We start from the raw sequence: 26,995 nt of genomic DNA, 5'->3' as shown, positions 1-26,995 counted from the left end.
TGTTTGACTTTTTGCACGACTTTTTTTTTTTTAAATTTATAATAATAAAATTGCTAAATTTCAATTTAAAATATATTTTTCAAATGTTTTAGAATACACTATTAATATACTTTGCAATACATTTCTATTTTTTCTTGTGACTCTTCCTTCACTACCATTTTTATAAAATAAAAAACTATTTATCTTTTGTTCTTGTACACTATTAACCAATATCCCTAACTCGAGGTTGAATTTGGCTCTTTTTGTAGACTTGGATATCAATAAATCTTGTGAAACCTTTGAAGGTTCTGGCTCAAACATTTGTAGGGAAGCCAAATAAATATACCTATTCCTTCTCAATGGTTTCTCATTCTTCTTAGGAATGACTTTCCTCCTTTTCATTACTTTTTTATTCTCCAAGTTCTTTCTCGCTCTTTAAATGATAATAGTACTACATTACTCGTTAAAATTTGTTTTAAATTGTTATGATGGTAACCCTGGAGGAAGCATTCAATGGTTTGGCCACTGAGTCTATCAGGGAATCTACTACTCAAAGAGTTCCATCCAATAGTTTCAACGAAAATTTTGGTAATTTACCATGACTTAATGGTTTTTAATTAGGTGATTCATGCTTGTGGGTTTTTTTTAATAAACACTTGTATTAATAGCACGTAGTGTGCAACCCAATACAAAAAAAAAATAAAAAATCCCAAGCCAAAAGAAGCGGGGAAGAAAAACACACCTAAAAAACTAAAAACCCACTACAAGCCCAAGTTTAAAGAAGGTTTGGATAACCAAATATCCTTCGAAAAATCGCCACTACCCTTAGCAAAAATAGAAAACTAATCTCACCCAAGAGATTTAATAAAAAGGAGGATCTCCACCTTATATGGGTTAAAACAAACTCCTAGAGTCTGATTTGCCAAGTTCATCTCTACTCTAACACAATTTTCTTTTCTCTCTAGTCCACATGATTATGCTCTATTCACTCGAAGATGGTATGATCATAATTGGAGATGATAAGACTGGAATCTCAGCATTACAACAATATCTCAGCCAACATTTCAAAATGAAAGACCTTGGTTCCCTTAGTTATTTTTTGGGGCTTGAAGTTTCCCAAGACTCAGAAGGCTACTATCTTTCCCAAGCCAATTATGCCTTTGACTTGCTTTCTCGAGCAGGCATCACAAACTGCAAGACTGAATTGACACCATTGGAAGTCAACTGCAAACTCGCACACTTGACATCACTCTTCTTGAAGATGCCACCCAGTATCGATAACTTATTAGTAACCTTGTTTACCTGACTGTCACTCGCCATGATATTGCATATGTTGTTCATAAAGTCAGTCAATTCATGGCTGCTCCTTAATCATCTCATTTCTCTACAGTTCTACGTATTATATACTATGGTAAAGGTACTCTTTTTCATGGTTTACGTTTCTCTGCTAATTCATCTTTGATCCTATCTAGACACTCTGATGCAGATTGGGCAGGTGATCCAACAGATCGTCGCTCAACAACAGGGTATTGTTTCTTCTTAGGAAATTCTCTTCTTTCCTAGCATATCAAAAAGCAAACAGTTGTTGCCCAATCAAGCACATAATCTAAATATCGCGCTCTTGGTGATGCTACTTCTGAGTTACTTTGGTTACGATGGTTGTTAAATGATATGGGCGTCACACAATTTTCTGCTACTTTGCTTCATTGTGATAATATAAATGCTATCCAAATTTCCCATAATGATGTTTTTCATAAGCGCACAAAACACATTGAAATTGATTGTCACCTTGTACGCCATTATGTTACTAATGACACCTTACGATTGATTTCTATTTCTTTTGTGGACCAACCGGTTGATACCTTCACCAAAACACATCATCCGATGCGCTTCAGAGATTTATTAAACAAACTCCGGTTGACATCCACCATACCAACGAGAGTTTGAGGGAGGGTGTTACCAGAAATTATAGGAATACTCTTTTGATGATAGATTAATTATAAGAGATTTCAGTTTTATTATAGCTTTATTATAGCCTAATATAGGAAATATATATATATCCAAAATAAGCTAATGCTGAGTTGTATATATTCTTGTAAAGACATGCAAATTGAACATCGATCTGATATACTCATATACAGTATTTACCAATTCCACCTTCTGCTAATAACTTCCAAACCAAATGCTAATAAGATTATTGGCTTGAAAATTTTTATTTTCAAATAAGAGGTGAAACTAAAAGCAAGGAGATCATTATGATCAAAGCAAGGAAGGACTCAAGTCAGTTTTTCCCATTTCCATGAAACTAAAAAATTAATACCAACAATCAAAGACTCTGAATCATTTCTAATTTGAGTCAAACAAATAAACAAGAAAAAGAAAAGGTACCTATTTCCACGGTTCTCTTTACGCGAGATGTATGGATAAAAGATGCCATTGAATCTGAAAATAGAATGGTATAAATGTTGTGACATGATGATGGCTCTTTTGAACTTGTAATGCAAAGTTGGCCTACATGCATGTTGTAAATGTGATTCAAATGAGCTATGACTTGAATCACTAACTTTTATCTGTGCTATGCTTAGCACTTTTGTAGTAATAACATCATTTTGGAGTACAAGTACTGATGTACTAGTTTTTTTTAATGAATTTGTTGCCTTAGAAAGAGCATTTATTTTGGATCATATATATTATGAGGTGTTAAAATAAAAGTGCACTATATTATATGTCTACACTTTGTGTTTGTTTTGCCGTAAGTTTTGCGATGTGTTCAACTAAACCACATGGATGCAAAAGCTAGATTTTGCTGCATTTAAAAATTCACTATTAGGGTTAAATCGAGATTAAGAGCACCCACATCTATCATTCTCATATGAGTTCCTTAAATGGGATCCATAATAAAACGACCGAGCACATCATAAAAATTAAGAGATTACAGTCATCAAGACAATTGCATGTTGTCCAGGCATCATCATAAGAACGTCGTAGTTGTTTTTCACGGGTTTTCATGAACAGGTTACTCCATTTTTGTTAGATACCGTAATTTGCCAATCAATTCTTCTGACCTTTTCACCGTCAAGAATTTCTCCATCTAACCATCTAATTAGACTCCTCTGAAAATGCTCGAAATCTTGCGTATTCCAAAGTTTGGTCTTCATCGCAGGCTTGATTGTCGGAAATAAACATGAGCATCTCTTTTGATCAATGTTGAAAACCTGATAGCGGGACTAGAAGACATTTTTAGGAATTAAATTATGAGAGAAGTATGGAAAATGGTGGAGAACGATGGTTGTATTTATAAAAAAACAAAAACAACTGAGTATAGCCGCACTGTACGGCTACTCCACTTAAAGTTTAAGTGCATGCGCCATGTAGGATGACTCCACATAGGAGCATGCGCCACCTTGGTTGGTGTCTCTGTGTAATTTTAAGTGCATGCGTCACACAAAGTGGCGTCTCCTCTGTGTGGTATTTTTTTTTTTTTTTTTGAAATATGGTTAGGTTGGTAAATTTTTGAAACTGTAGTTATTTTGAAGATATTTTTGAAAATAGTGGTTATTATAAAAAAATTCTATTTTACTAATTTATAACTTATTTTTCATACGTTATTTCAAATAACGTTTTAATTTATAGTTTATAACTTATTATTTCTTTTCTTTCACTTTAACTCTTATTATTTAAAAAAAATCCACTTTTATCATTTATAATGTATTTTAACTTAAAATAGAATAATTAGTCAAAAAAAATTTAAAATAAAATAATTATATATTAAAATTTTTTTATGTCATTTTACATTTATAAATTAGTTGAATGAATAATTTTATCAATCATCAGTCATTATAAACCACAAATTATAACTAATCAGCTATCGGTCATAAATTGTAAGACGTTCATATGTCATCAATAAACGTTCCCTGAAATTGTGAAGTTTATTTGCATCACATACAAATTATTTCTTGCTTCCTACGTTTCCTACTTTACCTATTATCCACTCCAATCCATAGCTGTGATATCATATGTGCTGTTCTGAGCAGTGAGGCAGTTTTAGAAACAGATCAACAAATGGTGCTACACGCATGCCTCTTATTATATTACTAGTAACAAACCCGTGCGTTCGCACGGGTTCTGGTATGGGACGCGCATTTGTTTTAAATTTATATTTTTTTAATAGAAATTATCTGGTACCCGTAAAAAAATAATAATTAAATGTATAGAAAAAAAATCTAGTACCCGTGAAAAAATAATAATTGAATGTATATAAAAATATCTGGTACTCATGAAAAATAATAATTAAATGTTTAGAAAAAAGTCGGGTACCCGTAAAAATATTTAGATCAATAAGACTATGATAATATATAAAAAAATAAATACTAAAAAATTTAGTAATATAAATAATTATAAAAACAACAAAATTTATTCCGTGTTTAGAATGATACATTAATTTTAAATATATTTATTGTTGAAAAGCATGTTGGCAAGACAAGTTAATTTATGTAAAACTCAACTGAATTTTTCTATAATCAATAATTCAAAATTAAACTCTTATCTGCATATAATATATTATACTTAATATATTTACTAAATAAATTGCACACGTTATATTCCTCAAACAAAATAGATTGTGATTGTTATTCAAATCAAACCATTCAATTAGGATATCATTTTCGGTTGATTGCATTGAAAAGGTAACAATTTTACTTCATATCTTCTTGGCTGGGCACAAAATTTTTAATGCATCAAATCAATACAGCAAAACAACACAAACAACCATGTTGCAAGTTTGAAATGCATGGACTGACATATAAGACATGTTACAAATAAAATTTCTAGGAATAAAACAAAGTAATACAATAAGTTGTTAGTTGTAGCTTGGAAGAGGTTAAGATTTTAGTGCTTCCCAGATTAATATTTTAAGCAATAATCTTGGAAGCGAAATTAAAGAGATATAATTTAGAATTACATTATTTAGGTAATCTAAAGCCAATCTTTCCAAAAGACTAAAATTTGGTGATATGTTTGTTTCTAACAGTATTCAAGAGAAAGTAGTTTTTGATATGCATTTAGAATTACATTTTGAGAATCCTCAAAATATTCAATAACATCACTATCAAAAGAAAAAGATAGAACATTAAGTCCACCATGAATTTCCATATCAAAAGTTGCTATGATATCAGCATCATAACACGCTTCGTCTTTAATAGTCAGGGGCCAGCATTATTTGTAAGACACAACTCTTACTTTTGGAGAACCACCTTTAGCAGTTCCGGTTCCAAAGCTGGAAACATTAGCTCCAGAAACATAGTTTCCTCCTATTGTTTATAATGTGTGAAATCCATGACAATCGTAGTCTCTCGCAGTGTTAAGTGTTTTGTTATATTTCGCATTTGAACCTGCAATGTGCTGCAATGTCAGTGAACAATTACATATGTTTCCACTTTCAATCATGCAAAATATATTTATGCATATGGATTAACATAAAAACAAAATCAGTTGTACTTCATGCAACACATGGAATTATTTGTTAAGTTCAAGAAGATAAATTGTTGACTGTAGACTGTGCCAAAGATGATAAATTGTGTTCATATTTGGAGAAGAAAATTGTGTGCATATTTTGATTCAGTTCACGATCCTTAAAAAATATGAATGAGCAAATCTAATTACTCTAAATCTCTCGTTCTGTATAGTGATCTCCCTTATCGTTGGTGACTGTATCATATTTGTACCACGATGACAACAATCATCGAAGATCTCTCGTTCTACCACAGCTGCTTGCAATGTAATGCAAGCTTGGAGCTAAGCCATCTATCCACACTATGATAACTTGTTCCAGCCTAGAATCAAATACGTCATATCCTTCCCTATTGCTAAGACAGTAACAGATCTCGTCTGCTGCTGAAAGGACAATTGTTACCGAACGACATCTAAGCCAGAGATCACTCTCATCAAAATATTGGCTCGTAACCATGCTGGCTTGCCCATCGAAAGTGATTAGTACCCAAAAATAAAAACATGTCACTTATCCTTTTAGGCTTTATAAGATTCGACGCCGCTGCGCTATCATGTTAGCAACTACTTTAGAGTTTTAGCATACTTGGGAACTAATTTCAACGCGGCCAGTTCGAAGGTTGCGAACGGGATGATTTCCTCAACAGCATAAGGAAAGATTTCATTTACAATGGTTCTCGGAGACAAAATAATTTCAGCATGAAATCTATTTCACCATGCTAAAATAATTTAAAGAACAACAATATTAACTATACCACAGAAAATCATAGCATGTTTAGGTGTAAATCAATTGAAATTTTTTTTAACACAATGTATTGCATGAAATATCCTTCCATTCATTTGTACAGACAAACAAAAAATGTCAACCCTAGAAACATAATAGTATATTCTCTCAGCTTTGGTCCAATTCTGAGACAAAACAAAAGTAGGCTACCTCTGAACACTTGAATCTATCCACGGCTTGAAGAAAGATAAATGCATACTTGCAACTCACCTTCTCAAGGTGCAATTATTCACTTGACAGTGTACCCTTCCACTTTCTCAACACATGGTACACCGTAAGGCCTGCCATCCATTACACGTCCTCGAAATTGTTAGAGTTGTTGCAGTGAATTGGAACTATATTTACACCAGTTCTCCACCTTAAATCTTTATCAAACCTACAAAAGTACAATAAAAAGATTAGTATACAAATTATTCATCTTAGATACTTATTCCATGAAGGTTAGAGTTCATTGGCAGTAGCAGCTCTAGCAGTAATGACTATTCTTTGTGGTTCAAATTTGGCTCTACCACCTCTTACTTGTTCCATGAAGGTTGCCATTGCAGTTGTGAAAGATATAAGAGCATGATAATCTTGAAATAATGCATATCAAATGAAACATGAACACATGAACCTTTGGGTACTTTTCTACCATATCAAATGAAACATGAACACATCACGTTAAAATATATTAGTATTTCATCAGAAGCTAGAGCTATAAATATTAATCTGAATTGAATGATATATGAATATACACTTACTTGGTTAGGATACTTGCAAGAAAATGCTCATGGTACTAAGTCTCTGTGCAATTGCAATTGCTGCCTTCAGAGAGATGTCATAACAAATCCATAAAAAATAGATTTCGACATAGACATTATATTATATTTCACGCAAATTCACCTGTAATTCAAATATTTTACAATTAGCTTCCATTTCATGTTATTTACCTGCTGCAACAAAAGTCTTAGCTGTTTAGAATCCTATCCCATAACAGTAATTTCCATCGATCCTTGTTGAAATGCCATTAGTTCACACCATTTTGGTTCAGTAGAATATTGCAAGGATATTTTAAAATCTAAGAAACGGATTTTGGAGTGTCCTGTAATTATTGTCGAATTTTCCTCTATCTGGGATAAAGCTGCATGAAATGTGAAATCAAACCTTAGATTTACGACAATATATAAAAACATAACTTGTTTCAATAAAAGTAGTTTCAAATAAAACATTTTAACGAAATAGAGGAAGGGGTCAGGGAAACCTTCTGGGTCGTTTTATACTGCTTATGAACATTATGAGCCGTCTTCTTACGTTTGCGCTCAAAGTGACCGAGACGGTAGCCATAGTCCCGTTGGAAATTGTTCATATAATCTCCTCGAGACGGTAGCCATAGTCATGTTGGAAACGCGGGCATTATATAACAAAGCATATGGTTTTTGAATTCTGTGACCGTCTAATCCAAACTTAATAACAAAGCATTTTGAAGTTGAAACACCTCAAGTTTAGATTAGAGATGCAGACATATGAAAAAGAAAGGGCTAATTGGTTGGTCACACATTTGATCTCATTTGGGAGGCCATCCAACTTTTACCTCCAAAACAATATTTAAACAATCTTTAATTTATAGGGTATGTAACCACCACTTTTAAAGTTACCTCTCAAATCTCATCTTTATGTTGTTCTACTTCTTGCTGAGCAGGAGCTTTTGGTTGTTCTACTTTTTGTTGAGCAACACCAGTTGTGTCCTTGTTCTTTTGAATGAATTCTATGATGTCTTCCTTTGTCCTACCACCGTCATATTGTGATATCTTTCCACTTGCTGACCTGAAGTAGAAAATTGGATAACCTTAGACCTCAAAGGTTTCTCTTGAGATATCGTTGGCAGTTGCATCCTATAAAGTGAGGCAAGACACAGATTAAAGTTAGCCAAACTAAAATATAAAAGTAAACAGGTTATATCATTAAGTTCCATGGTAGTATTTTCTAGCATAATCATCAGAGATAACTTACAAGTTTTGCATTAACAACATCAGCATCACTATGGAATGAGACAGCAACTTCATACAAGATTGGAACCAAGGATTTGCAGTAACCACACCATGAGGCATAAAACTCAAGCAAAACTGCAGTGTATAGTTATGTTAGTAATTATATCAATCTAACTATGAATGATCAAGGAAAACAATTAATTAATACAAGTCAGGAATGAGAGATAGTGATGAATGTGTATGTTAATCACTGTCAAGACAGTATCAGAAAGACATGTTACTTTTCATGTGCAATTTATGTTAGACATACCCAACAGTTTGTAATAGTAACAGTGTCAAAGTTGAAATGAATACCACAATTTATCTCATAATTTCTAGAATGAATCCAAAAAGAAATGGAAATGTATATACCATTCTTCCCATAGTTGAAAACTATTTCCTGAAGAGTTTCCCCAAGTACCACTTTAACAGGTTCGTTGTTAGTGGCAGGGATAGGTTCAGACTTGATAAATGGAGCAACTTTTCCATCCTGAAAATGAAATGTCATAGGAATTAAATTCTCCAAGACAACAGAGCTATAAACATTAACATAAAAGAAAGAGATTATAAAAAGGTCGCGAATTAAAGCAGCAACTACAACTAAACTCTACCTTGTATTCCTTCACCCAAGCTGAAAGGTGATCTAGTTCTAAATTGGTCTTGAAAAATTTCTTCAATCCTTGAATGAAAGTAACATATCATTATCAACATATAATAGAATCCCCAATTAACACAACCTTTGATATCCAATATCTTACTCAATGCTTGTCTCCTCTTTTCATCCATTATTCTCTGCTTCAGCCTCAGTTCATCAACCTCTCTTGCAAAACACAAAACAAAATCATCAACATTTATTTCACATATTTAATTCAACAAAAACCAAAAAAGTAATAAAAGGATTGTTTATTTATTTATCTATACTTTTTAAACTGGAAATGAAATTTTCGAGAATATGTGACATACCTGATATACATTGAAACACTTCAGTAATAATTAAAAAGTCACGAATTATGCTCTTCTGGGGCACAGATAATCCATAAGTAACGGTTCAACAAAAACTTGCAGATAGAGAAAATGACTAACATAATCTCCTAACGGGTTCACCAAGAGAATCAGAAAAGAATAATTATGACCTTCTCCGTCTCCTCAAACTTGATCTCCATCTCAATTCTCAACAATCTTCAAGAACACCATTCATTCTTCAATCTGCAAAACAGAAAAACCAAAATCACAAAACTTATAAGTCACGATAGATGCACAAATTCTAAACATTCACACAGAACTTATTTGATATTCACTTGCTAACATTTCAAATACAATTGGTCGTTCATGTTGATGCACGAAAACAGGCAGATAATGACTACACTTCAAAGTATATCGGCGAAGTAGCCGGACGGATGAAAAGCATTTGTTACGGCGTCGAAAACAGAACCACATTAGAAGCATTTGTTGCGGCGTTGAAAATTACTTCTTGCAAAGAGGAGACTACTGTTCACCATCTATAAAACCGAGCCGTAGAATACAAAACCAAAACCCTAAAATTCCATCATCCTCATCTATACAAATTTTCCAAAAACAATAAGAAGAAAGAAAAAGAATGCAGTTCATATTCAGTAAACATGATACAACACCAACGTTCATGAAACCCTATTTCATTATCATCTTCCTCATTTTTTACACAAACCCTTCAAAAAATACTGAGATAAGAAGAGAGATTATAGAACTCAAAATACAAAAAACAAAGAAAGATCTCACTGATTATATCGCGACTTTCAGCGTCACCAACATCATCATAAATTTTCACGACCGTAACCCTCAGCAACAACCATTAACGGTTCAGAATCAACATCACTATATAATCAGCAAACATGTAGAAGGAGAAGAAATAAGAAGATTTAGGGTTAGGGATTTGAGAAAAATATGAGAACTCAGAGAAAGAGAGATCGTCAAAAGGAAGAGAGAGAAAAAGAATGAAGTGGACTATGTGAAAGAGAGAGAGAAAGATAACAAAAGTAATAGAAACGAAACTTTGTAAGAGCATCCACGTGGCAAGTTGTGAGAAAAGAAGGGCAAAAATGATTTTTCCAGAGCAATTAACTTTCTTATATTGTAGATATCACTTTGTTGCATTTAAGTTTTTAGGAGTAGCCTTTTAGTTGAAAGTCCTTTTTTATTGAATACTAGAACATTTTTTTAAACTTAGGAGTAGCTTTTATTAAATTCACTACTATATTCTTTGTTCAATGTACATGATGCTTTGTAGGAGTAGGTTGTTTGCTCAATGCAATTTCAATTTATATATGTGCTAGCTTTTTTTATTTAAAAGAAAATAATGATGGACCTATAAAAATGCAAACAATGATGGCCCTATAAACAGCCCAAAAATAAAGCTTGATTTTGTATGAAGGCCCAAAAATAGAGGTAATTGTTGGTTCCTTTTCTGGGACAGCAGTGGTCATTTTTTAAATATGAGTATCTGCATTTATAAATGAAACTAACTAGTCTCTGTACTTAATTATAAACCTTATAATTGTAGAGAAATGTGATTACCTTTGATTTTACCATTAATTAGTTATTAAAAAAGAAAAAAACTTCATGACCAGAAAAATGAAAAAACTAAAAATATTAGTAATGAATATTTAGCCCATAACAACTAGGCTCAATTGCAAGCCCATTTACAATATAATCCAAACTGAAAAAAAATATAGGAAATTGCTTAAGGCACCCTAAGCATTGCTACCACAATTTCATCAAAAATAAAAAATGCCTTTAGAATTCATAAATGTATTTTCAGCCACACTCCAAAGACATTCATGCAAAAATCACACCCTAAGGCTATGTAAAAATAATTACGAAAATGCATCTTTGTTTACTTTACGGAGATGAATCTTCGGAAATAGTTTAATCAAAAGGGCGTCAGACGCTTTCTCCTGCTTCACTTCTCAAAATACTCTCTCAAACTCTCAATCTCTCAAGTCTTAAAGTCTCTCAAACTCACATTCTCTCAGACTCATTCCACTCACTTCAAAACTTCTTCCACCAATATCAAATTGATCAAAGAGCTCACTCAACATCAAAATAAACTCACATTTGTAAGTTTTTAATTTTTAATTTGTTTTAATTTATTTCTATATACATTTGTAAAAATTGAGTATTAGGATATGTATTAGGTAGTTTAAGTATGTTATTTAAATGAACAATTAGTTTAATAGGTAGTTTAAATGATCAACTTATTATTTTGGATGTATGCATGGACTGCACTTCCGCCATTAACACTCATCTGAGTTGTAAAACCTTACGGAGACGCATCTCCAAAATTTTTCAACATTTTGATTTTCAGAATTCGGAGATGCATCTCAAGAACATATCAATATGAATTTTTTTTCTAGACCTCCTCGTGTTTCATATGTATAATGTTTGTGTGGTTTACTTATAGGAAATATGGCTGATAACCCTAATAGAATGAGGCACGCATGCATCGGTTCGGAAGGAAAAAGATCGATCATCTCAAGCATTTATTATTTCTAGCCCGGTTCATACATAGATGAAAACTTCTAGGGCTCATGCATATATGCCTTCTTCTTTCCATAGGAAACATGTGTCACATATGGCTCATGCATCTACAACTTCGTCTTTCCACAGGAGACATGTGTCACCTATTCAAGAACCCGAAATAGAAGCATGTGTTGGTGGTAGTTTCTGTTGTGATATCCTAAATAATAAGTGTCAAAAAATGAGAAAGTAAAAATATTTAAACATAATGAGAGAGATATCAAAATAGTTGTTGGAAAATGATTTATAAGGGAAAGAGAAGACACATGTTCATTAGTAGGGATGACAATGGATAGGGTTTGGATAGGGTTGTATACAACTCATCCCCATATCCGCAGTTAGAAAAAACACCCATACTCGAGTCCATACTCGCGTGTGCACCTATGTTTGTACTCGTATCCTATGGGTATCTAAGTACTCAAACCTAATACCTATTTACCCGCATTTCTAACGAAAAGTAATAGATCAATTATAAACTATTAAGTCATTTTATAGTAATAAATCAATTACAAATTATAATAGATAAAATATTTAGCCGTTATGTCAATATTTTTTGCGGGCACCCACAGGAAATCGTAGTTGAAATGATGGTTTGCCGGATTTACTGCGACGAATCTCTGTATTCATTTCTGAAGACTTTTAATTTAGAGAAATAATTGTTGAAAAATGGTGTGATTTTCTTAGAGTTCGTAATATTTGAGAGGAATGTAGTGGATCATCCAACCAAAGGCCTAAATAACTAAGGCCCAAATCATCTAAAATTCACACTAATTGATCTAAAGTATAAAGTTTGTTCACATGCCCAAAAGAAAGGTACATTCTCTGTTCTCCATTTTTCATTTCACTCATCTTGAATCTTGATCTGTCTAGAGCGTTGGAGTGCCATTTAGTCATTACCCATCATTAAGATTTTTTCCTAATCGCTTAGGGCTCAATTTTGAACTTAGTCAATCGATTAGGTTAATGTGTCAATCAATTGGCAAAGAAAACATTGTCCAGCGCTATTTTGACAGCTCCCAACTCATCTGGCACCACTTCAAGGTATTTTTCAAAATGTTTTCTTAAGAAAAATAAGTTTGAATACAGATTTATGTGTGTGTGATGTAGCCATGTACTTTTACTAGAATACCCTAGTGCTTTACAATATGTTCGCTCAGGCGAGTCAAGAAAGACTTTTAAATACTTCAAGTCTCTGTCAGATGTTTCTTTTCTTGCAGACAATTACTCGAGTTTGTTTGAGATGAGGCTTGATTTAGATTATTGAAGAGGTTAAGCTAAAGTTACAACGAAAATCATTCGAAGCATGAGGAACAAAAGAAATTTCAAATTTTGTAAAGGAAAGACAATTGTACCGACTAAGTTGTCACCGTAGTTTTGGGAAAGATGACCACAGTTGGCAAAGAAATAAGGTAGTTTATGCAAAAGGTAAAACATAACCCAAGAAGAGAAACTTTCTCTCTATATAACACAATGAAGGAAACAAATCAACAACTTAAAACAAAGGAAGTTAAGCAAACTAAAATCAACGAACAAAATTCTCCTCTATATCACAATGATACCCGAGTGCATTTGAGTACCCTAAAGGGCATCATCACCACACCCTAGTCTTGGGCCACAAGGTAGAATGTCCTTGCAAAATGTTTTAGTGATGAGACTCACATTTAATGCGCGTATTCTCAAGGTTACATGCTCTTACCCTCTCATGATTTCCAATTCTACAAGATAGGATCTCAACATTTCCATTTCTACAAGATATGATTTCATCACACAGACCACAGTCGAATGGGAAAAAGACCCGATACTCTGAACAAGTCTTTTCATTCCCATGCAATGACACATTATAGGAGCAACTATTTTTGGCCGACTATAGACTCCAGGGAATTAAAGATCAACAATGAGGATGCCCAATCCAAGAATGTACACACAAAGGAATTGATGACTTAAAGTGCTCACTGACTGATATAATCTGATGACCCTCTCGTGAGGTGCTAGATCGCACGAGAACGGCTATAACTGCCCTGCGCTATATAAACTTCAGCACATGCCATTTTAGGTATTCTCTCACTCACTTATTCAAACTATTATCTCAATAACTCACGGACTTTAGCGTTAGAATGCTAACATCGCATTTGCACCCATGCTCGTATGTCGGATGTCCATTACATTACATCTGAACCCAACCTCTTTTGATTTCCATATGTTTGTGATTTCAGCACGAAACATTATTTAATTTCTTTTATTAATTATATTTTTCGTAAATTTCAATTTTTATATTCAACTTTAAAAATTAATTTAATTAGTTATTTTTAATTTATTATATTATTTTCTAACTATGTTCATATTCAGATTAAAACTTTAAATTAAAAAAAAATATGATTAAATAATAGTTATGATTAATTTATCATATTTTATTATTTCATTAAACATCATTGAAACAATATAATACTATAATTATGTTATTATGCACGCAAAAAAAGTTTAATTAACATTTATTTTAAAATGGAATGATTAAATAATCTTTTATAACAACTTCTTATTTTAAACAAGAGAAATGATATCATGATACCAATTCATAGACATATATCCAATACATTGTTCACAAATACATGAATATCATTTTTTTATTATCTTTATTTTTTTTATATTTTTTTTAATTACTCTGGTTAATGAAATATCAAAACTTGGTTAATACTGTCCAGAATTTAGTTAATATATATTCTAAGATACAAAAGTAGTTTTAAGTTATAAAGTAAAATTGGTTAATTGAGACTTATAAATTAACTAATATACTTCATAACTTGATTAATGAGTTCTCAAACATAAAAAAAATTAAATAGTAAAATAAAGTTGGTTAATGAACTGTAAAAGTTGGTTAATACATTTATAATTTAGTGTCAAAACATGGTTAATAGTATGTATTTTATTGGTTAATGAAGTAGTGAACGTTGTTAATAAATTATAAGTAAATAAGTGATTAATAATATACATTTTTATGGTTAATACAATTATGAAGTTGGTTAATGACACAACCTTATATTTATGGTTATAAAATAAGTTTTAAATATAAATATATATTTTTTAAATGTTATTTTTTTAAAATAATATTATTTTAATAGAAAAATAATATTCACCTGTAAATAAGAAAGTAAATAATAACATCTTAAAATTTGCTTTAAGCCTCTAAACGGATTGGACCGGCCCTGCGTATTTATATAGTAAATAATACTTATTTATATAGTAAATAATATATACGATGTATTCGATGTAGCTAAGAGTGTAAAAATTTAAACAATTAAACAATGATGACAGCACATTCTTTGGCATTTTCTATAGTTTATTCAAATTTTTATCATGGTGTGTCTCGTGATTGCCTATATTACTAAGTAGGCCAAAATTTTGAGTCTTAATTTAGAGTATCATATGACTTGAGTTTTGTCATCTTCACAAATTCTTTGACCAAATCATATGAACGATTTTGCTTTTGAGGTCTCTTTGACCAAAAATTATCCAACTCTAATCTTGATTTGGTGAAGATATGACAACCAGTTTTGTTCAAATTTCAATACATCTTCTAAATTGATCATCAATACTTAGATTAGATATTAAATTTTCAAAAATTGGTGCATTCACACATTGGACATATATGTAGTTGTCTGAATAGAATCTAACTGTTCAAATTTAAATTAGTTTTAAATTTATTTTTGTGAATTCATGATCCTAAAATTATATTGTTCCCATTTGTGTGTGAATTCGGTGGCACAATTTCATGTCAACTCATTATATTGAGAGTGACCAAACTTCTAGAGCAGTAGGAAAATATTGTAAATATTTAATCATTGAAACTTTAATGAAATATAGGATTTTACAAATTATAATAAACTCAAAATATTGCTAAATGGTCCAATTAAAACATCAAATTGCAAGTCTTGTTTTCATTTATTAAATTTTACACAATAATTTTGTGCATTCCACCCACATCATCTAGTATGAATCCACCGTAACAAATTATCAAAACCTTTCAAAGTTCTAATATTCTTAAATGTATTTTTCTTATCATAATCACCTTGCAAAGTATGAGTAAACTTTTTCCAGCTTTCAAACATTGGGTTGTCATCATAAAAACCATCAATTATATCATGTAACGATTGTAGATAGGTGTAGTTACAAATCCATCAGATCCACACAATACATCTCTCTTAAAGGTGGTAAAATAAAAAAAAAAAATGATTGAAATATTGGAATATGTTGTGAAAAACGATACCAATAACAAAGTATAATAGGAAATTAGGGAAGAGAATAAGAACACAAGAATTGGTTATAACTGCTATTCTTTTACTTTCTCTTAAAAACAAGATTACAAGTTTACAAGAATAACAAATAACCTCTCTCACCCTAAATTAAGATTTGCAGCTTAGCAATGATGAGAGACTAGTATGCTATTTATAATAAAACCTAACATACTAACTAATGGGCTTTTTCAGCAAGGCCCATTACACAAGCCAACTTAATAAACAAGCTAACTTAACAAATTAGGGTTTAAACACTAAAACCTAATTTAACATGCTAACAACTCTAGCATCTTCGACATCTGCATGCTAGACCCATCTTCGACTACAGCATGCACACTTCGACACCAGCATGTGAACAATCCTTCGACTTCATGCTTAACTCTGTCGAACTGTCGAACCAAGAAGCTACCCTTCGACAATACTAGAGTTCGATCCAATATCTCACAAATCTCCACCTTGGACCTAACTCTACAACGTCAAGGAACAAACTAACTTTCTTCATGCAGCTTTATCAACTGCATACAGTGGAAAAACTTGCAACTCGGCAATGTCTTGGTGATCATATCAGCAGCATTGTCTTCAGTCGAAACCTTTAGCACTTGGACTTCTCCACGCTCGATTACTCCTCTGACGAAATGCAGCCTCACATCAATGTGCTTAGTTCGCTCATGATAGGCTGAATTCTTCGACAGGTGTATTGCACTTTGACTATCACATTTAACAGTGATACCTCGACCTTGAAGTTTTAGCTCCTTCGCAAAACCTTCAAGCCACAATGCTTCTTTCACAGCTTCAGTTAGGGCAATATACTCCGCTTCAGTGGTTGATAGAGCAACAACCTTCTGAAGTGTTGCTTTCCAACTAATTGCAGTGCCAAACATAGTGAAAACATATCCAGAAATAGATTTTCTGGAATCCATACAACCTGCATAATCAGAGTCGACATATCCTTCTATTACTGCTTTACTATCTTCACCCAAGGCTCCACCATAAATTAGGACTCTATTCAGAGACCCATTTATGTACCTTAAAATCCACTTAAATGCTTGCCAGTGAGCCTTTCCAGGATTCGCCATGTACCTGCTTACAAGACTTACTGCATATGCTATGTCGGGTCTAGTACAAACCATAGCATACATCAAAGAACCAACTATATTAGAATACGGAATGCTATTCATATAGGCTCTTTCGACATCAGTATTGGGACACTGATCAATACTCAGCTTGAATTGAGGGTTTGTTGGAGTCACAACTGGCTTCGAATTCGACATACCAAACTTTTCAAGAATCTTCCGTAGATATGCCTCTTGAGATAGACATAACTTCGACTTCTTTCTATTTCTTCGAATGTCAATTCCAAGAATCCTGGAAGCAGCTCCCAGATCCTTCATATCGAACTCCTTATTGAGTTCAACCTTCACCCTCATCACATCTTCAACATTGTTGCTTGCTATGAGAATATCATACACATAAAGCAACAAAATAACAAATGAATTACCAGGTCGAAATCTGAAGTAAACGCAGTGGTCGAACTGACTTCTAATGAAACTTATGCGTGCCATGAACTTGTCGAATCTCCTATTCCACAGTCGAGGAGATTGTTTCAGCCCATACAAAGATCTCTTTAACTTGCACACATAATCTTCCTTCCCCTTTTCGACATACCCTTCAGGTTGCCTCATCAGGATCGTTTCATCTAGATCACCATACAAGAACGCAGTCTTCACATCCATCTATTCCAGTTCAAGATCGAACTGTGCCACCATGGCAAGCAACATTCGAATGGACCTATGCTTCACAACAGGAGAAAACACATCATTGAAGTCGACACCTTCTTTCTGAGTGAAACCCCTTGCAACTAACCTTGCCTTGTATCTTTTCGACGTCACTCCTTCAATTCCTTCCTTAACTTTGAAAATCCATTTACAGCTGACTAACCTTGCCCCAACAAGTTTCTTGATCAGTTCCCAAGTATGATTATCATGAAGAGATTTCATCTCATCATCCATGGCCTTCAGCCATTCAGTCTTATTTCGACTCCTCATAACTTCCTTATAGTCTCTAGGTTCTTCGTCTAGAACCTCACTTGCAGAGATTAAGGCATAAGCTATAAGATCTGCATATCCAAGTCTCTGAGGTGGCTTGATGACTCTTCTCGACCTATCTCTCGACAATAGGTAGTCATCGTCAGTTTCCTCAACTTCAGCATCTTCTGCTTCTTCTTCGACTTCATCTGGGATATGCAATTCAGCATCAACATGCTCCACCTCAACAGGAATCTCTACCTGTTCCAGCTCTTCGTCAGATGTTTCTGTACTTCGACCAACATCATTAGTTTTCTTAAAAGCCATTTCAGCTTCATTGAAAACTACATCTCGACTGGTGATACACCTCCTGTGACCTGGCTCTAGGCACCATAGCCTATAAGCTTTGACTCCTTCAGGGTATCCCATGAACATGCATTTCAGAGCTCTAGGTTCGACCTTGTCTCGCCTAATGTGAGCATAGGCTACGCAGCCAAATACTCTCAGTTTGTCGAGATCTGGTGGATGTCCCGACCAAACTTCTTCAGGTGTCTTCATATCTAACACTGTCGAAGGACATCTGTTTATCAGATATGTTGCTGTCGAAACAGCCTCAGCCCAGAACACCTTTGTTAACCCTGCACTAGTCAACATGCATCTGACTCTCTCCAAAATAGTTCGATTAAACCTTTCAGCCAAACCATTTTGCTGTGGAGTACCTGCAGTAGTTCTATGCCTTGCAATACCAGAGGCAGCACAAAAACTGTCGAATGCCTCATTGCAAAATTCAAGGCCATTGTCGGTTCTCAACCTCTTGACCTTTCTGCCAGTCTGATTTTCAACCAGAGTCTTCCAACTTTTGAAATTCTCAAAAGTTTCATCCTTAGTCTTCTGGATGAATACCCATAATTTTCTGTAATAATCATCTACTATGGATAGAAAATACCTTGCTCCTGAATGTGATGGACACCTTGCAGGCCCCCAAAGATCAGCATGGATGTAATCAAGCGATCCATGTGTTCTTTGTTTGCCTTTGTTGAACTTCACTCTGCAAGATTTTCCAAGTACACAGGGTTCACAAAACTTCAGCTTTTCGACTTTGTCTCCACCAAGCAGATTTTGTTTCCCTAATTCGACCAGACCCCTTTCACTGACATGGCCCAATCTCATGTGCCAGATTTCTGTTTTCGACAAAGGTTTCGTGGATGCAACATTTGTCGAACCACATACAACTTCAGCCTCAAGGGTATACAAGCCTTGTTTCTTCACGCCTCTCAAGACTTCCTTCGAACCTTTCATGACTCTTAGGATACTTTTCTCTCCTTGGAAAACATATCCTTTCTTGTCGAATTCACCAAGAGAAAGCAGATTTCTCTTCAAATCAGGAACATACCTGACTTCAGTCAACAACCTTATTGACTCATCATGGAGCTTGAATCTCACAGATCCAACACCTGCAATCTTGCAAGCCTTGTTGTTTCCCAGCAATACTGATCCACCATCTTGATCACATAATTCCTCGAACAAGTCTTTGTTTGGAGTCATGTGCCAAGTGCAACCTGAATCCATAATCCACTCCTTCTTAGAGTCACTGCTTGAAACCACAAGAACATCAGATGATTCGAAATCATCTTGAACAATGGCAGCGTTGCCATTATCCTTACCTCCATGATATTTCAAGCGTTCAGGGCACACCTTTCTTGTGTGACCCTCCTTTTTACAATGGTAGCATCGAATGCCAGATGCTTCGCCACTGTAAGTCTTCGACTGGCTTTTGCCTTTCTTCTTGTCGAACTTACCATCCTTTCGTAAGAGTTTTCCTTTAACGGCCAAACCTTCGCCAACAGTCGAAGGTTTATGCTCCTTTCGTTCATTCAAGTCCTTAGAGTACAAGGCTGATTGAACTTCTTCAAACGTCAGGGATTCCCTTCCATACAAGAGAGTTGCTTTGAAGTGAGCATGTGATCGAGGCAAAGAACACAATAGTAACAGCGCTTGATCTTCATCATCGATCTTCACATCAATATTTTCAAGATCAAGAATCAGCTTGTTGAACATATCCAACTGCTCAGCCAATACTTTGTCTTCAATCATCTTGAATGAATACAAAGCTTGCTTCAGGTAGAGTCGATTTACCAGCGATTTGGTCATATACAAACTTTCAAGTTTCACCCATAACCCTGATGCCGTCGTCTCCTTTGATACCTGCTGGAGAACCTTATCACCAAGGCTCAACAAAATTGCGCTGTGTGCTTTCTCGATCATATTCGTCTTCTCCGCTGCCGTCAATTCTGCATTCATGGCTGCCTCTCCCTTTAACGCTTCCAAACAACCCTGCTGAACCAGTAGGGCTTTCATCTTCAAGCGCCACAGACCGAAATCATTCACTCCGGTGAACTTTTCAATCTCATACTTTGTTGAAGGCATCTTCTCCACGCTCACCGCACCAATTTGTTGTGAAAAACGATACCAATAACAAAGTATAATAAGGAATTAGGGAAGAGAATAAGAACACAAGAATTGGTTATAACTGCTATTCTTTTACTTTCTCTTAAAAACAAGATTACAAGTTTACAAGAATAACAAATAACCTCTCTCACCCTAAATTAGGATTTGCAGCTTAGCAATGATGAGAGACTAGTATGCTATTTATAATAAAACCTAACATAGTAACTAATGGGCTTTTTCAGCAAGGCCCATTACACAAGCCAACTTAATAAACAAGCTAACTTAACAAATTAGGGTTTAAACACTAAAACCTAATTTAACATGCTAACAACTCTAGCATCTTCGACATCTGCATGCTAGACCCATCTTCGACTACAACATGCACACTTCGACACCAGCATGTGAACAATCCTTCGACTTCATGCTTAACTCTGTCGAACTGTCGAACCAAGAAGCTACCCTTCGACAATACTAGAGTTCGATCCAATATCTCACAGAATAGTTAAAATTCTTTTAGAGTATACTCAACTCTTCCTAAGAGTATACTTATTCCCATTTGATTTATAAAAAAAAAAACAAAAAAAACAACAACACATAGAACTCAATAATAGCTTATATAAAAGGAATGAGTTACCTGATAAAAGCGGGGGGAGACATAAGCACATAGAGACACATTTAAGCAGAGCATATGACCACACTTCTCCTCCTAATTGGAAAAATCTAGTTTTGAGACTAGTTAAAGTCTTTGATGACCTTATTTATCTTTGTTGATGTTGAGCTATAGATTTCTCTTTGCATTTCATGTCCATTAAGTTGTTTTGTTTAAGGATGTGTTTCTTTGATGAATTTGTAACCCAAAAGAATACTAACTTTCTTCCATAAGAGACATTTCAAATTCATTTTACATCAGATTAGAAAAATCCTTGCACAAGTACTCGTTAGTAACACCAAATATAATATCATTGACATACAATTGAACAAGTAAAATGACATGCTCTATTTTCTTATTAAAAAGATTTGTATCAACCTTCCTTCTTTGAAAAAAATTTTCCACCAAAAACTTGCTCAAATATTTGTATTCAAGCCCTAGGGGATTGTTTCAAAATATAGAGAATATTTTTCAGCTTGAAGACATGATTAGAAAAAAAAGATTTTTTAAAACCAAGAGGTTTATCAACATACACCTCCTCTTGAAATCTTTGTCTTTATGTTGATTGTAACCTTTTGCAATGAGTCTTTCTTTATTTCTCAAAAGATTTTCATTTTCGTCAAACTTGTTGCGAAAGACCGATTTTGTTCTAATCACTAGAATAGGCGGAAGTTCAAAACAAACTCACAATTATGTTTTCTTTCAAATTGATTTAAATCCTCTTGCATAGGAAGAGATCAATGTTCTTTAATGAGAGACTCATTAACTTCCTTTAGTTTAATTTGAGGGGAAAGGTGATAAAGTCACATACCTGGCTAAGGAAGTGCAGAGTTGTAACTCCTTTAGAAATATCCCCAATGACGTTTTGGATTAGATGATCTTTAGTAGTCCTCCATTCTTTGAGAAGATCTTGATGATCAAACATTTTATTCTTCATTTAGATGATCTTCTATTTGACTTTAGTCTTTTCTTGATCTTATTCTTTATTTTCACTTTGATTTTAACCCTTGTATTTATCTTGATCTTCATCTTGATCTTTCTTTTATCTTGATCTTCTAGAAAAGTGTCCTCCATAAATTTTTTTTACCTCTACTATAAAAGGGGTTAGATCATCAAAGGTAACATGTATGAATTCTTTTATAGTTATGGTTTTTTCGAAAAAGTGTTAATAGATAAAAAATAAATTTTATTTCAGTTTTTTTTAAACACTTTGCGTATACAAGAATTAGACGATACTTTATTACTTTGACACACAACTTACTTAAAGTTAAGTAAATTGTATTATAAGAATTTCAATGACCATAACAACTCAATGATAAATTTAGGGCTCTTACCAATAGTCTCAGGTCCAAGAGATTTACCTTTTTTTTTGTTACCATAAGAAGAAATTTCTCCTCTCATTGGAGTTAAATAAGAGAAAATATTTATTTCTTTAATCATGTGATTTGAAAGCTCACTTTTAATATGACAATTTGAGTTTGAGCTGTCAAACCTACCTGCATCACCATTTGACTTTTTGATCTTTGATACCCAAATATTTTTGGATCCTTTTGCATTAGTGTAAGTACAAATTATTTTATATAACTAAGATGAAACACGCATATTTCTTATTTTCTTTCATGATATTCTTTGTAGAAGTGAGAAGACATATATATATATATATATATATATATATATATATATATATATATATATATATATATATATATATATATATATATATATATATATATTTTTACTATCATGACTTTTTTTAACAAAACAAAAATTATTCTTTTTAATAGAGCATATAATCACTTTTATTGTAATAATTACATTTAATAACTTTACATTTAGAGGTTTACTTGCATGACTTAAATAACTAAAATTTTTCAAATTATTCTTAGGTTCATAATTAAAACTTACTTTTATTACAATAATTATGCTTTTCTTTTTTTTTTGTAGAGGAGACATATGCAACCTTTTCTGGCCAAGTTTACAATGCCTCCAAATCCATTATTTATGTAGGTTCCATGTCAAACACCAGGAAATCTCAGATTGCATCTCATCTTGCCTTCTTCATTGGCATGATTCTTTTTGTATACTTGGGAGCACCTATTATCATAGGTAAGCCAAAACTTAAGCATTTCCAATATATTGTTGATAGGATTAAAAGCAAGTTATATGACTCGAAAGCTTCCCTTTTATAAATTAATAGAAGAGTTCAACTAGTGAGATCCATCACTCATAACATGCTCATTTATTGTATATAAGTCTATGATTGGTGTGTTAGTGTAATCTGACTTTGGAATCTTGGATGCATAATTTCGTTTATAGTGGAGACATTAAAAAAAAAAAAAACTCGTGATTGTAGCTTGGAGGAATTCTTACAGACCCCTCGAGGTTGGAGGCATCGACATTAAGTTTTTGGTTAAATACGTTTTTAGTCCCTATAAATATGCGACCTTGCATTTTTAGTCCCTATAAATTTTTCCTTCAATGAATGGTCCTTCTAAAATTTTTATGCATGTAATTTCAGTCCCTTTTGTCAAACCAATGTGTATTTTAGAATGATTATTTTGCAGACATGTTCATAATGTTTTAAAAAGTTCATGGAAAAAAAAGAACTCAAAATTTAATTTCTAAGTTGAGATTTTCATTACTTTTATTATTATTTTTTAAAATTTGAAAAATTCATATTTAATTCTTCTCGTTTTAAAAAATTCTAAAACTTGGTAAATAAATATTTTACAGTATTCTAAACATATATAAAAAAAATTATTCAAAAATTTAAAAGTTAAAGGGTAATTAATCAGTTTTTAAAATTTTAGAAAATAGCAGAGACTGAAATTGCATGTATAAAAATTTTAGAAGGATCATTCATTGAAGGAAAATTTTATAAGGATTAAAAATGTAAGATCGCATATTTATAGGGACTAAAAACGTATTTAACCCTTAAGTTTTTATCCATCTTGAACAAAGTTTGTAACCTCAAGCTCTGTTGGGATATCCTCCTGTCCTAAAAAAGTTGGGCTCACCTTCTCAAAGATCAATTTTTAAGAAATAGAAGAACTATTAGGCTTCATATATGATCCTCTATTTGAATCTCATGTAAAAATTATTACACTACATGCATGGACAACTCTGCTTGGAGCCTTGAAAATGGAATGCAAATCAATTTTTTTGGATGGATTTGTGGTCCCTCCACTTTCTCGAACTCCTAATCTTTTTGTTTTAGACCTTGCTTTTCTAAGCAAAAAATTTAGTGACTTTATTGTTAACAAAAGATGGGAGCTTCCTCTCAACATCGAGTTTGCTTTCCCTAGCTTACTCTCCACCGTATCTACCAGTCACATCCCTGCTGGTGATTTATAAGACATGGAAGTTTGGTCTCATATATACTCTGGTTGTTTGACCCTCAAGGAGGCCTACAACTTCATCTCAAATCATAACTCTAAGGTCTCTTGGCACAAGCAGGTGTGGAACTCTAGCACTGTTCCTCCTAAATCCTTACTTTTTTTGGAGATGCATACAAGACAAGCTTCCTAGGGATGAGAACATTACCACTCACAGATGATTTTTCCCCCTTATATTTATAACCTATGTCATAATCACGGTGAATCCTCTCAATGCCTCATATTTTACTGTGTTTATTCTACTCACCTGTGGAATTGTTTTTTTCCATCATTTCTGGTTTCCCTAAAATTAATTCAATCATGAGTGGTCCAGAAGCTATAGAACAATCATAGTTGCAATCATCATTCATATGGTCAATGATCACGTAACCAAGCCAAGTTTCAAGATGTGTATATCACATGGACCTCTAGTAGGGGCCACATCATTTACAATATTTCTTTAACAATATTCCCTACAAATTCCAATACAACTAAGCTTGAATTTCACATTCTCAAAAGTCTGTCCCTGGTCCTTACCCCTTCTGCTCCTTCTTTGATCTTGGATGTTTTGTGGCAACCACCTCAAATTGGATGGATCAAGGGTAACTCAGATGGCATGGCTGTAGAAACTCCCTCTCTAGAAGCATCAAGTGGTATTTTTAGAAACTATAGCCGTGAACATGTAGGCAGATTCTCTAAATTCATTGGAAAAGGTAATGCCATCACTTCAAAAATTATTGTTGCTATAATGGAAGTGGAATTTGCTGCTAATAACAATTGGTCTCACTTTTGCCTTGAGTCAGATTATTTTCTTGTCGTGCAAGCTTTCTCTAACTTAAATCGTGTCCCTTGAAAGCTAAAATCCCAATGGATGGACGAAACTCATCTTACTCACTCGATGCACTTTATAGCCTTTCATACCTTCAAGGAGATGAATGCTTGTGCGGATAAGCTTGCTGGCATCAAATTCACACATAAGAATTTTATTTGGTTTGATCACATACATGATACCATTAGAGTAGATTATTTAAGGAATTCCTTATTGTAGATACAAATCTTAGTACAGTTTTTAGTTTGGTCATCTTTTTTTTTTGTGTGTGTATGTTTACTCTTTTTATCTGTGTATTTTTTGCCCTTGGCCTTGACTTTAAAAAAAATCTAGTCACATGGTCTACACACATTGAAGGGCCACAAAAAAAGACTTTATAATTTTCTCGTTAAGAAAACTCGATTGGGAGCTATGCATGCACATCCGATTTTTTAATCTATTATATTAATTTTTAACTCTGCTCATATTAAGAATAATTTTTTTAATTAAAGAGATATAAAATCAGAATTAGGATTAATTTATCATATTTTACTATTTCATCAAATATCAGTGATACAATATATGATATTTTTGGTACAAAAGAGGGCAACACCTAAGAAAAAGAAAACAAACTACGAACTTAGACAAACATTTCTAGGCATGTGAATCTCACATATGTCATTAAAGAGGATTTTTAGGAGTTCTCTTGTATGAAACACTAAAACTAACAAATTCAAATGACTCATTTAAATGTTAAAGTTTCCAAGCCATCAACACTCTTATTTCCTTTGCACCAAGTACGGTTGATTTTCACATCCACCTCAGCTTCAACAGTTTTCAAATTTGATGAACTAGAATAGGAATAATCCCATTAAACTTATAATTTTCAAATATCATGTCTGTCAAATTTTTGGAGTCACGTTCCACTACAAGATTAGAATAATGTTCTCTTTAAGTCATATACAATCTCAATCACAAACCTCACATCTCCATATGTAGGGCATCACAAGCTCCAATTTTCTTATAGTAGCTTTAATCCGTCTTGCCTGAATCGAGAAAAAATACCTCCACACCCATCGATTTCTCCTCTATCCTTACTAGCCCTTTTGCTCCTGAGCTTAATCCAACCTTCTTACGATTGCTTTCATCCTATGTAGATAGTGTCATTCAAGTGAAGAATTCAATGGAGAGGCTTCAAATTGCATTTTTCAATATCTTTAAAATCAATGGATTAATAAATTTGGATTGATCGATATTTAGAAACCATCTTCAAAGACATTTTTGTTCCTCCTCTTCCACAAATACTAACTCGTTCTCATGAAGTTAGTCTTCCATATAGAAATAAATGCCTCAATTCCTTTTTCGTTGAGCTTATTGAAAAACCAATCTCTACAATCAAAAGAAAAGAAAGTAGTCGTAAAATCAGAAGGAATAATGTGAAGCCATACCTTGGGTTTCATATATGGCACGTTGCACATGAAGCGCAATTTCATCCTTATTCCCACAATACTAACAAGTAGAAGAGATACCAATACCCCATCTACTCCTTATATAATTAGGTAGGATGCACCCATGAG

At 33.4% G+C, this 26,995-nt stretch overlaps 1 long non-coding RNA gene across 1 annotated transcript; it reads right to left on the bottom strand.

The window, feature by feature from the left end:
* Positions 1-5,124: 5,124 nt before the first annotated feature.
* On the bottom strand, positions 5,125-8,948 carry LOC131611221 (uncharacterized). Its single transcript, XR_009286793.1, has 6 exons — positions 8,886-8,948; positions 8,647-8,764; positions 8,258-8,370; positions 7,509-8,139; positions 6,479-7,388; positions 5,125-5,369 (listed from the first exon to the last, which is right to left on the bottom strand). It is a non-coding gene; the product is annotated as an uncharacterized LOC131611221 (long non-coding RNA).
* Positions 8,949-26,995: the final 18,047 nt, after the last annotated feature.

Source organism: Vicia villosa, linkage group LG6 (genome assembly GCF_029867415.1).
Source record: "Vicia villosa cultivar HV-30 ecotype Madison, WI linkage group LG6, Vvil1.0, whole genome shotgun sequence".
NCBI classification, from domain to species: domain Eukaryota; kingdom Viridiplantae; phylum Streptophyta; class Magnoliopsida; order Fabales; family Fabaceae; genus Vicia; species Vicia villosa.
This window is presented reverse-complemented; position numbering and strand designations above follow the sequence as displayed.